Source organism: Carcharodon carcharias, chromosome 7 (genome assembly GCF_017639515.1).
Source record: "Carcharodon carcharias isolate sCarCar2 chromosome 7, sCarCar2.pri, whole genome shotgun sequence".
In the NCBI taxonomy this organism is placed as follows: domain Eukaryota; kingdom Metazoa; phylum Chordata; class Chondrichthyes; order Lamniformes; family Lamnidae; genus Carcharodon; species Carcharodon carcharias.
This window is the reverse complement of record NC_054473.1, coordinates 60,518,622-60,533,249: the sequence shown is the minus strand read 5'-3', so window position 1 is coordinate 60,533,249 and position 14,628 is coordinate 60,518,622. Positions and strand designations below refer to the sequence as shown.

General features: G+C 42.6%; 1 protein-coding gene across 2 annotated transcripts in view; it reads left to right on the top strand.

The window, feature by feature from the left end:
• LOC121280339 (contactin-4-like) overlaps positions 1 to 14,628 on the top strand; it is a 1,234,817-nt gene that overhangs the window by 1,007,177 nt on the left and 213,012 nt on the right. The window lies entirely within an intron of this gene.

Genomic DNA, 14,628 nt, shown 5'->3' with positions numbered 1-14,628 from the left:
TATACAGACCTGTGTTGTACAATTCTAGTTGCCTTATTATAAAACAAGAGGCACTGAAGAAGGTGTAAAAATGATTTACGAGGATGATACTAGAAATGCAGAGGAATTCTTAACAGGAGAGGATGAACAGGTTGGATATCTTTTCTCTTCAAAAGGGAAGGCTGGAGAGTGACCTAATAGAGGTCTTTAAAACTATGAAAACTATGAAAGATTTTGACAGTTGTCACAGGGAGAATGTGTCCATTCCGTCAAAGTTGAAACTCCAGTGTTGTGCCAAAGAAGTGTCGCACTGTCAGAGGTGCTACCTATCGGATGAGACATCAAACCATCTATTTACTGCAGCGGACATAAAAGATAGAATCACAGAAATTGACAGCATTGAAGGTGGCCACTTGGCCCATCATGTCCACACCGGCTAACAAGTAGCCATCCAGCCTAATCCCTTTTATCAGCTCTTGGTCTGTAGACTTGTATTTTACAGCATTTCAAGTGCATATCTAATCAAACGGTAAATGGTCTTTTAGGCAGTTCCAAATCCCCACCACACTCAGGATGAAAATGTCTTAAAAATAGTAAATCCATGCCCCTTGGTTATGGACTCCTCAAATAAGGGAAATAGGGCCTTCGTATTCACTCTATCTAGACCCCTTATAATTTTATATATTTCAATTAGGTCTCCCCTCGGTCTCTTCCATTCTGAAGAAAAGAACTCACGCCTATCCAATCTTTCCTCATAACTAAAATTATTCTGCCCCAACATCACCCCCATAAATCTCCTCTGTACCCTCTCGAATGCAATCACATCTTTCCTATAGTTCAGTGACCAGAACTGCATGTAGTACTCTAGCTGTGACCTAGCTAGTCTTTTATACAGTTCCTGCATAATCTCCCTGCTCTTATTTTCTATGCCTCAGCTCATAAAGATAAGTATCCTGTATGCTTCTTAACCACCTTATCAACTTGTCTAGCCAATTTCAGGGATCTGTGGACATGGGATCCAAGGTCCCTCTATTCATCTACGTTCTCAGTATTCTACCATTTATTGTGTATTCCCTTGCCTTGTTAGTCTTCCCCAAATGCATTACCTCACATTTCTCCAGACTGAACTTCATTTACCACAGATGTTCTGCACATCTGGCTGCTCCATTGATATATACCTGCAATCTACAGCTTTTTACTTCAATTTCAACCACACAGCCATTTTTTGTACCATCTGAAAACTTTTTAATCATGCTCCCTGCATTCAATAGGGGAGGTGGTGGCATAGCGGGAACCCTGAGGCCCAGGCTATTGCTCTGGGGACACAGGTTCAAATCCCATCTTGGCAGCTGGTGGAACTTAAACTCAGTTAATAAGTCTGGATTGAAACAGTTAGTCTCATGGTGACCTTGTCAATTGTTGTAAAACCAACTGGTTCACTAATGCCCTTTAGGGAAGGAAATCTGCTGTCCTTACCTGGTCAGGCCCACAGCAATGTAGTTGACTCTTAAAATGCCCTCTGAAATGAGCTAGTAAGCCAGTTGTACCAAACCACTACAAAGTCAAAAAGGACTGAAACCAGATGGACCACCTGGCATCGACCTAGGCATTGTCAATTATAATGGCACACCCAACCCGTCAACCCTACAAAGTCCTCCTTACTAACACCTGGGGCTTGTACCAAAATTGGGAGAGCTGTCTCACAGACTAGTCAAGCAGCAGCCTAAAATAGTCATACTCACGGAAACGTACCTTACAGATAATGTCCCAGACACTGCTATCACCATTCCTGGGTATGTCCTGTCCCACCAACAAGACACATCCACCACAAGTAGTGGCACAGTGGTATACAGTGAGAAGGGAGTTGCTCTGGGAGTTCTCAACATTGACTCCAGATCCCATGAAGTCTCATGGCATCAGGTCAATCCTGGGCAAGATACCCTCCTGCTGATCAACACCTACCACTTCTATCCCCTCAACTGATGAATCAATTCTCTTCCATATTGAACACCAATGGAAAGAAACACTGAGGGTGTCTAGGGCACAGAATGTACTCTGGGTGGGGGACTTCAAAGTGTATCACCAAGAGTGACTTGGTAACACCACTATTGATGGAACTGGCCAAGTCCTAAAAGACATAAATGCTAGAATGGGTCTTCAGCAGGTGGTGAGAGAACCAACAAGAGAGGAAAACTACCTTAACTCACCCTCACCAACCTACCTGTCTCAGATGCATCTCCATGACAGTATGGGTAGGAGTGAGCACCGCACAGTCCTTGTGGAGACAAGCCCCAAGTTCACATTGAGGATATCCTCCATCTTGTGTAGCACCAGCACCGTGCTTAATGGGATAGATTTTGAACAGATCCAGCGACTTAAAACTGGGCATCCATGAGGTATCATGGGCCATCAGCAGCAGCAGAATTGTATAGCCCAGCATATTCCCCACTCTACCATTACCATCAAGCCAAAGAATTAGCCCTGGGTCAATGAAGAGTGCAGAGGGGCATGACAGGAGCAGCAGCAGGCGTACTTATAGATGAGATGTCAACCTGGTGAAGCTGCAACACAGGACTACTTGCGTGTCAAACACTGAAAGAAGCATGTGGTAGACAGAGCTAAGCAATCCCACAACCGACGGATCAGATCTAAGCTTACAGTCCTGCCACATCCAGTTATGAATGGTGGTAGACAATTAAACAACTCACTAGAGGAGGAGGCTCCACAAATATCCCCATCCTCAATGATGGTGGAGCCCAGCACATCAGTGCAAAAAGACAAGGCTGAAACATTTACAATTATCTTCAGCCAGATATTTTGAGTGGATGATCCTCCTGAGGACCGCAGCATCACCGATTCCAGCCTTCAGCCAATTTGATTCACTCCACATAATATCAAGAAATGGCTGAATGCACTGTAGTCTACAAAGACTATGGCCCTGACAACATTCCTGCAATAGTACTGAAGACTTATGCTCAGAGCTAGCCACTCACCGAGCCAAGCTGTTCCAGTACAGCTACAACTCAGGCATCTACCCAGTTATGTGGAAAATTGCCCAGGTACGTCCCGTACATAAAAAGCAGGACGAATCCCTCCCAGCCAATTACAGCCCCATTAGCCTCTTTTTGATCATCAGCAAAGTGATGGAAGGGGTCATCGACAGTGCTATTAGATGGCACTTACTCAGAAATAATCTGCTCAAAGACACTCAGTTTGGGTTCCGCCAGGGCCACTCAGCTCTTGACCTTATTACAGCCTTGGTCCAAACATGGACAAAAAGGTGAACTCCCGAGATAAGGTGAGATTGATAACCCTTGACATCAAGGTCACGTTTGACCGAGTGTGATTCAAGGAGCCCTGGTAAAACTGAAGTTCTTGGAATCAGGGCGAGGACTCTTCACTAGTCAAACCTTAGCTAGCACAAAGGAAGATGTTTGTGGTTGTTGGAGATCAATCACCCCAATCCCAGGACATTGCTGCAGGAGTTCTTCATCTTCAGCTGCTTCACTATTGACCTTCCCTCTATTAAAAGGTCAGAGGTGGGATGTTCGCTGTGCTAGCACTGTGTTCAGCACCAATTGTGACTGCTCACATGCTGAATAAGTCTATGCCCATATTCAGCAAGAATTGTACATATTCAGGCTCGGGCTGAAAAGAGGCAAGTAGCATTCATACCATGCAAGTACCAGGCAATGACCCAGTTCCAACAAGAAAGAGAATCTAACCATATCCCCATGACATTCAATGGCATTACCATTTCTGAATCCCCCACTATCAACATCCTTGGCGTTACCATTGACCAGAAACAGAACTGGACTAGCCATTTAAATACTGTGGCTACAAGAGCAGGTCAGAGGCTAGGAATCCTGCAGTGAGTAACTTACCTCCTGACCCCCTGAAGTCTGTCCACTATCTACAAGGCACAAATCTGGAGTGTGATGGAATGCTCTCCACTTCCCTGGATGAGTGCAGTTCCAGCAACACTCAAGAAGCTTGACACCTTCCAGAACAAAGCAGCCCATCCATCACCTTACCTTTCACTCCCTTCACCACCAACGTACAGTGGCAGCAGTGTGCACCATCTATAAGATGGACTGCAGTAACTCACCAAGGCTCTTTCACCAGCACCTTCCAAACCTTGACTTCTATCATGAAGGGATGATAGATGGGAACACCACTACCTGCAAGCTCCCCTCCATGCCACACTCCATCCTGACTTAGAAATATATCACCGTTCCTTCACTGTTGCTGGGTCAAAATCCTGGAACTCCCTAACCGCATTGTGGGTGTACTTGGACTGTGGTGGTTCATGAAGGCAGCTCACCACCACCTTCTCAAGGTCATTTAGGGATGGGCAATAAGTTCTGGCCTAGCCAGCAATGCCTACATCCCATGAAAGAATACATTTTTAAAAATTGCCAAATCATTTATATAAACCATGGCACTATTTCGAAGAACAGGAGAGCTATCCCCGGTACCTTGGCCAATATTATTCCCCCAGTCAACATCACAAAACAGATTATCTGGTCATTATCACATTGTTGTCTGTGGAGGTTTACTGTGCATAAGTGGGCTGCCACGTTTCCTTCATTGCAACAGTGATTACACTTCAAAAGTATTTAATTGACTAAAGCAGTTTGAGACATTCAGTGGTCTTGAAAAATACTATATAAATGCAATTCTTTCATTTCTTGTGAGAAAGAACAAAACCAGAGGCCATCAATAAAAGATAGTGATCAAATTAACCAGGGAATTAAGAAGAAATAAAAACAAAAAACTGCGGATACTGGAAATCCAAAACAAAAACAGAATTACCTGGAAAAACTCAGCAGGTCTGGCAGCATCGGCGGAGAAGGCGTCAACTCTTTTCTTCTCCGCCGATGCTGCCAGACCTGCTGAATTAAGAAGAAAGTTCTCCACCCTGAGAGTGGTATGAATGCAGAACTCACTACCACAAGTGGTCAAAGTGAATAGTATAGCTGCATTTAAGGAGAAGCTAGGTAAGAATATGAGGGCAAAGGGAACAGAGGGTTATGCTTATAGAGTTAGACAAGGAAAAACAGGAGGAGGCATGATTGGAACATAAACATTAGCATAGACAAGTCAGGCCAAATGGTTGGTTTCTGTGCCATAAATTCTATGTAATGTAATCCACAATAATGTAAGATCCTAAGGAATTAATTTTTGTTATGCTTTCTAAATTATTCCAAAAACCTGTGAACTCCTGTAAAATAATATTGGATAAAATAGTGAATTTTGGAAAGGAATAGAAGATCTAACTAGCTCTGTGATTGTGTCCTAGGAACAAGCTGAATCAAATGCCCACAGGAACATCTCTCAATTCACTACCTTGATGGAAAAACATTTTTTTAAAATGCATAATGAATATTTTAGAACTTATTTTATATACAGTTGCTTACTCTGATGTAAACTCATTACACATTATCATGGATAATTGAAATTATGCTTATTATTTAAACAGTTTATTGAAACATCTTTTCTGCTCTTCTGTTAATTAAAGGCCACATCAATTGTGCAACATTAGGTGAAGATTTTAACTTAATTAGAAGTTGAATCCTAAAACCTTACCAGAGATACATGATTCAAGTCTTTAACAAAATAATTGGGACCATCTATCATCCCCCTACATAAACTGTAGATGCTGTGAATGGAAAGCTGTCAAGAAGTTTCCTGATAGCAGGCACTGCAGGGTGGTCTGGATTTGGAGATACAATCATCTACAAAAATACATTTCAGCACTTCTGTGTAGAATTTCTGCTTGCATCATCCTTTAAAAGCACTGTGACATACAGTCATGAAGAGCAAGGGAAAAATAATGCTTGGAGTGAAAAGTGTTCATAGAGTTTCAAAGTAAAGGTTTGTTTTTCACTAGATATGGAATGCTCTTTTGAAGTTTAAAAAATTGGATTTACATAATGCCTTTCATGACTTTGGCATGTCGCAAAGTGCTTTGCAACTAATGAAGTACTTTTGGAGGCCAAATTTAGCCCTACGCACCTGGCAGATATCAGGGGACTGGGCAGTGACAAGTAAGCAGGTTACTTACCCACTCAGATCGCGATCTTTGCTGATGTTAACCTGTAAGGCAGAGTCTCATAAAGCTATGCACATTTGGGAACTATTTCTTCAGGAGGACTGCGATTTTACGTTAACTGTAGCGTGAGCGGGAGAGCCCTGCCATTTTCCTGCTAGACAAAGGCAGGTCCATTGCTCATCAGAAGACAGAAGTGGCCCTTTTGGTACATCTAAAATCTATCTTGGTTGGGTCAGCAGGAAAACAAGTACTCCTGTGAGCCTCTCCTCCTCCTCCATCCTAACAAGTTACTGCCTTCCTTCCCCAGGCACACAATACACTTTTCTGTAACCCTCTCTGCCTGTTACCTACAATCCAATCAAAATTCACCCAATTTTTTCCATCTACCAACCACTGTGCACTCTCTTCATGTCTGTTCTAAGTGGGAAAATGTTCCAAGCTAATATTAACCCTCTTGTGACTGCTGTATGGAAACATGGCACTCAATTTGTACAAAGCAAGGTCCCACAAACATCACTGAGATAAATAACCAAATATTTGTTGTGTTGGTTGAGGAATAAATATTGGTCAGATCACTGACAGAATTCCACAGCTCTTTTTAAAAACATTCCCTGGGAACTTTCATGTTCACCTGAGAGGACAGGTAGGGCCCTGGTTTAACATCTTACCTCTTACCTGAAAGACCTCCCTCCGACAGGGAAGCATTCCCTCGATTCTGCAGTGGAGTGTCAGCCTAGATTTTGTGCCCATTCCAGCACTGAAAATGGACACTGAAAATACAGACTCCTCCCCTTCAAAAAGGTGATATTATCCAGGAGTCTCAAACATAGCAAATATTTAGTCAGTGACTATCAATTTTCATCAAAAGCAAAATATTGTAGATGCTGTCAATCTTAAAAAAGAACAGAAAGTGATGGATTTTTCAACAGGTCAGGCACTATCTGTGGAGAGAGAAGCAGAGTTAACATTTCAGATCATTTTATTTCATGGCTCTATATGGTGTGGTGCATGAATAGCAAGAGTCTTTATTTGCTTACATTGAGGACAGTATATTAAAGTGCAAGAAGTACAAGTAAATCGCTGCTACACCTGGAAGGAGTGTTTGAGGCCTTCGACAGTGAGGAGAAAGAAGGTAAAAGAGCAGGTGTAACACCTCCTATGATTGCATGGGAAGGTGCTGTGATAATGGAATGTGGTGCTTGAGGTGATTAAGGAGTGGACCAGGGTATCGCAGAGGGAATGGTCCCTTCAGAATGCTGACAAGGGAGAGGGCAAGGGAAGATGTTTTGATGGTGGCATCGAGGTGGTGGAAATGGTGGAAGACGATCCTTTGAATTTGAAGGCTGGTGGGGTGGAAGGTGAGGACAAGGGGAACCCTATCACAATTCTGGGAGGGAGAGGAAAGGGTGAGAGCAGAAGTGCAGGAAATGGGTGGGACACAGCTGAGAGCCTTGTCGACTGCAGTCGGTGCGGGGCGCGGAGAGGGGGTTGAAATCCTCGATTGAGGAAAACGGAATACATTATCAGAAGCACTGCTGTAGAAAGTGGCATCATCCAAACAGATATGAGGGAGATGGAGAAACTGAGAGAATGGAATGAAAGCTACTTGTTTTTGTTTCTTGTGGTGTCCTCCTTAGTATCTAATTCCAGCAGTCCGACCTTGATCTTTCTGCTGGCCATTCTGAAAGTTGTCTCTCCTTTTCATCATTGACTTATGCTTAGAAGACTTGGGCTGCCACTCAGCATATTGCATAGCCTTGTTGGCTCTCCCACCAATACTCTTCAGCTGCTGATTCACCACCTCAGGCCTTCTGTGCATTTTGATAGCTTTCTTGAGAGTAAACTTCCCTTCTCTCAGCAGACATGCTCTCACAGCAAGATCTCTTGTTGCTGAAATAATCTCACGTCTGATGAGATCATCCCTCAGTTCCCCAAACTTACAAGAGTCTCAGTACAGTCACACATTGATCAATATTCTCTCTCCTTAGCTCTCATATTAAACAGATAGCGTTCATAACTGGCATTAGTAGAGGGTTCATAATGGGTCGTCAAGGCCTCCAAAATCTCACAGATATTACTTTTCTTCTTCTTAGCGAGATTTAAGGTGCTTGTTACACTCCTTCTTCATCACTGATAGCAGTGTCGCTATTCTTACCTGTTGGGTTTCTCATCCAACTCTGTGGCAATCTCATAATTCTGCCATTGAGACTGGGAGATTTGCCAATTCCCACTGAAGTCTCCCTTCATGTCCATAGGAGCAGATGCTGGAGAATTTGAAGCCATAATGACTTACCCAGCTGTCGATGTCCTGTGCAAAGCTGCAGACAGAAGTTTTATGACCCAGTTCCTATGCAACATGCACATATGGACGAGGAAAGGCTTCTGTGGCTTCTTAATATGCAAAACCCTCTTGCTTGTGGGAGCATGGCCAGGCCCCACCAGACAAACCTCTGCTCAAAATTGCACTTACCCTGCTGGAACTATACAGGGCATAATTACCCTTTGCTTTTTTTAGCACATTTGCTGGCTGCCTTACAGCTGACATGCCTTAATTCAATGACTATCAAAATCCTCACAACTCATTTCTGACAGCATGTTCCATTTGGCGCATGGATGGTGAAAGCTTTTATTTGCCTACATTGAAGTCAGAGGTCAAAGCTATACCTTAGCATACATGGCATGCCAAATTGAGAAAGGTTTTCATCCAAACACAAACCTTTATGTTTGTAGAGGACAAGAGAAGTGTTGCTGGCCATGAAGTTGGTTTGAAATCCAATCTATAGAAGTGCAGTTTTGTCTTTGATACGTTGGAGGAAACCGTCTTAGACCACAAACTGTGGCAATCACTGTTCATGCAGGGAGTTAGCAATTTGATTGAACCAGCCAAAGAGAAAGAGAAAGAAAGAGAAACATAAAAAGAGGAAAGAGCATCAGACCACTGTGACTATGGCAATACATTATATCTCTTCTAAACCTGGTTTACACAGGCATCTGAGTGCTCACCAAAAATATGACCAATCTTAAAATTTAATTATTTTTATGCTGAGCAGCAATCTTAATCGATTATCGTGGAATTGCCAAGAAACTGTGCCACAAGTAGAGAAATCTTGGAATCAAACAGATTAAATGAGTGAGACTATGAAAGGGATAAATTGTTACACTAAAGCATTGCTCTTCGTAAAGATATAAAGCAAGAAAATGTAATTATTTACAGTAGCATTAAATCATTGCATTCATTGAAGTGATACAGACTACACAGCACATGGGTGGGAATAAGTCAGACTTTCCAGTTTCCTAAAACAAGCTTATTAATGGTCCCTTGAAAGGTATTTGCTGCAGACTATCAGATATATTACTAGCAATGTGGTAATTACTCTCATTTCATTAAAATGTGCTGTGGCTAAAAGTGATGTTATCAAAGCATCTTTAATTAGAACTCCCCTAAACAACTTGACATTGCAACAAACACCAATCCAGCGGATGAACAGGTTTTCTTTCTGAACAACTCTTTTAAAAGAAAAAAAATGTTACTATATATAAAGAATAATGATTACAAATAACTACTGAGTATTTTGGAATACTCTACGATAAATTATTTTGATAGAATTTTTGATTGGCGTGAATTAATATCACATCTGTTGATGGGGTTTATTGCACTGTTGGATGTTTTACTCAAATATTTATTGTATTAATATAAGATCATGGATAGTGACAAAATATGTAGCACAGTTAAAACTAATGTTTGGGTGACCTATTGCTCAATTATTCTGTGGCACAGTGGTATTGTCACTGGACTAGTAATTCAGAGACCTAGGGGAATTCTCTGGGCTCCTGGGTTCAAATCCTGTCATGGCAAATGGTGGAATTTGAAGCCAATAAAAATCTGGAATTAAAAATCATGATAACCATGAAACCATTGTTGTAAAAATGCATCTGGTTCACTAATGTCCACCAGGGAAGGAAATCTGCCATCTTTACCTGGGCCTGACCTACATGTGACTCCAGATCCACAGCAATATGATTGACTTTGAACTAGGGATAGGAAATAAATGCTGGCCTAGGCAGCGACACCCACATCCCATGAATGAATTTTAAAAAAGGCTAGTAAGGATTTAACAGTTAAGTATAAATGTTTAATACTAGCAGAAAATATGTAGTCATGTAATTATAAACTATTAAACAGTTAAGAGAAATATATAATTATATAAAGTTCTGTTAAAATTTTAGCAGTTGGAAGCAAATATTAAAAAGTTGAATATTCAGCAAAATATCGAGCATTGTGTTAGAAAGCACAAAATAATTGCACTCATATAATTCACGACTGAGTTAATACTAACAGCACACAGTGCAATCAAAAAAATGCTAGTGATTGTTTCTTCTAGCCAACTATAATTAAAAGAAGACTGGTTAGTCTGCCACCAATTGCTTCAAATTGGTGATATTATGTTATTGACATTTTGTAAAAATCAACATCTGCAGGCGACAGGCTTGTTTCAGTCATGGAGATGTTACTGATAGTGATACTAGTAGTCTTAAGTTTAATAGAGTTTTAACCATAGTCTTTACAGGATTGTCTGTCATCACAGTAAATGTAGAAACTGATTATGCCCCAGAACAAGCCTGTGTTTAAACTGTGGAAGAATGGCGACAGCATGGCTGCTTCTGAAACCTTTCAGCCAGCAATGCTTTTGGCAAGGAGGAAATGTGGTATTTTAGGAAGTAGACCTTCTTTCCAAGGCAGTTCAATACAGGTTATTGCTTTCATAGAAGCCAACTCCCGTGACTAGGGTTGCCAACCCTGGCTAGGCGTATTCCTAGAGATTTCATTGCATGAACTCCTGCCTCCAGCCACTTTGTCCTCCCTCCCTCTTATCCGACATGTCAATCCTCACTGTGCACCGCCTTCCTGAACAAATTAGATAGTGACTTCATTACCTGATGGGGTGATTTTTCACTGTCAGTCAACAGCATTATTGGGCAGCATTAGTCCTGTAAGCTGCATTAGGATGTCCAATTAGTGCCAGGCAACTCACCACCCTGATGTAAATGAGACTGGCGTGGCCAAATTATGTCTACCTCATCACCATAGTTATGGGTGACCAGCCAGTGTCAGTCTGTCATCTTAAATATCAACATGTTATTGGACCAAGCCTTCCCTTTCCCCATGTTCAATAATTTTATAACTAATGGGCAGAATATTACACTCGGCATGTGGGCGAGCGCCCGAAATGCTGGGTATAAAGTGTCGCGTGTCGACGTTGGGCAAGCTTGCTGATGTCATCAAGCAGTCTCACAATATTTCAATCGGCTGGCACGCGCCAGAGTCAGATGTGCCCGCCAACAATAATAATACCTATTAAGGCTATTAAGAAGCTAATTAAAGTCAAATTTACGCCGCCCATCCAACCTAATGGTTGACAGGCAGGTGAAAAGGCCAAGCAGTCTTTACATTTTTTAGGAAACCTCATCCACGGGCGGGACCTGTTGAGGGACCTGCACTTAAAGATACCATCACTGTCCACGATGTAGATGTGGTATGGAGTCAGGAGCCAAGAATGATCTGGGCATTAGATAACGGATCCCGGAATGAAAATTAAGATCCTTTGTTGCCAAATGGAATCAAATGTAGTCTTAAATTAATCTAAATCAGTTGAAATCAATTACAAAATGTAATTAAAACTTGGCCCAATAACATGTTGATATTTAAGATGACAGACTGACACTGGCTGGTCACCCATAACTATGGTGATGAGGTAGACATAATTTGGCCACGCCAGTCTCATTTACATCAGGGTGGTGAGTTGCCTGGCACTAATTGGACATCCTAATGCAGCTTACAGGACTAATGCTGCCCAATACCATGCCACCAAAACTGACAGCTGAGTAAGTGTGCAACGGGGGGGAAGGGAAGGGAAGGGAGGGCTGCAAAACCAAATGTCTTCTGGGTTGAACAGAAATAATTTCAAACTTACATTTGCTGGGCCTCTTTGGCTTCATTATCCATGAAACTAATTGGAGTACACACAGCGCACACTCCAACTATAGTTCCAACCTCATACGGTAATCATGGTCCTCGAACCCCAAGTTGCACAATAAAAGACGTCTAATGCCTGAAATGGGTGGACAGTTTGGGAACACTGTTGTAGACCACTTTCAAAATGGTGCTGTCAGACAAAGTTTTGAGGCCTTTGCACTCCGTTAGAACCAGGCTTGACAAGTGATTGTAGGCCCAGTGCAAGACTAAATTCCTCTTTAGCCTTTGGCCATGTAAATATTTTCAACTGTGACAAACAAAAATCACATGGGAAGCATATTCACAGAAGGATAGCATCTAGAAAATGGAAACGGAGACTTGCCTTAAAATGCTTGACATTATGTAAATAGATGTGTAACAGTCAATATTAAGGTTGCTAACCTCCAGAATTGTCCTGAAGTCCCCAGGAATTAGAGATTAATCTCCAGGGCATGAGTACAAGTCGCCCAAGAGGGGCATTAAACGAATTGAGCTTTTTATGTTCCTTGAATACTTTTGATGATGGGCAGGATTTTGCCCTTGGCGGAAGTGCGCAGCGGAGGTGGGTGGGGCAAATTAAGACCCACCCAGCCTGGAACGTGAGTGGCAGTGCTCAGCACTGCTTGTATAGGTGGGGGGAGAAGAGCAAGTGGGCCGGTTGCGCAGTTCGCGCATGTGCACGAAAGAGCATTTCAATTTCCCCGAAGCAGCTCCATTCCTCAGGGAGATGAAGCACTGTTTAAAAAAAAAAATCTCACCCTATCTGTGGATGAGGTTTCCTAAAAAATGTAGAGGCTGCTTGGCCTTTTCACCTGCCCGCCAACCATTAGGTTGGATGGGCAGCGTAAATTTGGCTTTAATTAGCTTCTTAATAGCCTTAATAGGTCTTATAATTGTTGGCAGGTGCAGCTGACTCTGGCACGTGCCCGCCGACAATTATAAGACCTATTAAGGCTATTAAGAAGCTAATTAAAGTCAAATTTATGCTGCCCATCCAACCTAATGGTGAAAAGGCCAAGCAGCCTCTACATTTTTTAGGAAACCTCATCCACGGGCGGGATGAGATTTCCTTTTTTTTTTTAAACAGTGCTTCATCTCCCTGAGGCATGGAGCTGCTTCAGGGAAATTGAAATGCTCTTTCATGCGCATGCGCGAACTGCGCAACCGGCCCACTTGCCCTTCTCCCCCCACCTATACAAGCAGTGCTGAGCACTGCCACTCACGTTCCAGGCTGGGTGGGTCTTAATTTGCCCCACCCACCTCTGCTGTGCACTTCCGCCAAGGGCGAAATCCTGCCCATGATCAAAAGTATTCAAGGAACATAAAAAGCTCAATTCGTTTAATGCCCCTCTTGTGTCACTCGTACTCATCCCCTGGAGATTAATCTCTAATTCCTGGGGACTTCAGGACAATTCTGGAGGGTTAGCAACCTTAATATTGACTGTTACACATCTATTTACATAATGTCAAGCATTTTAAGGCAAGAATTTCCGTTTCCATTTTCTAGATGCTATCCTTCTGTGAATATGCTTCCCATGTGATTTTTGTTTGTCACAATTGAAAATATTGACAAGGCCAATGGCCAACGAGGAATTTAATCTTGCACTGTGCCTACAATCACTTGTCAAGCCTGGTTCTAATGGAGTGCAAAGGCCTCAAAACTTTGTCTGACAGCACCATTTTGAAAGTGGTCTACAACAGTGTTCCCAAACTGTCCACCCATTTCCGGCATTAGACGTCTTTTATTGTGCAACTCGGGGTTCGAGGACCATGATTACCGTATGGGGTCGGAACTATAGTTGGAGTGTGCGCTGTGTGTGCTCCAATTAGTTTCATGGATAATGAAGCCAAAGAGGCTCAGCAAAGGTAAGTTTGGAATTATTTCTGTTCGACCCAGAGGACATTTGGTTTTGCAGCCCTCCCTTCCCTTCACTTCCCCCCCGTTGCACACTTACTCAGCTGTCAGTTTTGGTGGCATGATATTGGGCAGCATTATTCCTGTAAGCTGCATTAGGATGTCCAGTTAGTGCCAGGCAACTCACCACCCTGATGTAAATGAGACTGGCGTGGCCAAATTATGTCTACCTCATCACCATAGTTACGGGTGACCAGCCAGTGTCAGTCTGTCATCCTAAATATCAACATGTTATTGAGCCAAAGTTTTAATTACATTTTGTAATTGATCTCAAACTGATTTGGATTAATTTAAAAGTACATTTGATTCCAATTGGCAACCAAGGATCTTAATTTTCATTCCGGGGCCCGTTATCCGATGCCCAGATCATTCCTGGGTCCTGACTCCATACTGCATCTACATTGTGGACAGTGACATTATCTTTAAATGCAGGTCCCTTAACTGAGCCAGAGGCAAGCTCAGCACCCAGTCAGTGGCACTGAGCACTGCCAGGGGGCAGGAACCAGCTCCAGAGTACAAGCCTCAAAGGCAGGCTGCAGCCATGACTGGGCTCTTCGCTGCCTTGCAGAACAGAGGAATCAGGCCAGTGGCTTCAAATGGCAGACAAGTGGCTAAATGTTCAGCGGAAAGGTGCTTGGCCCAAATCTGTGGAGAATAACCCTTTTT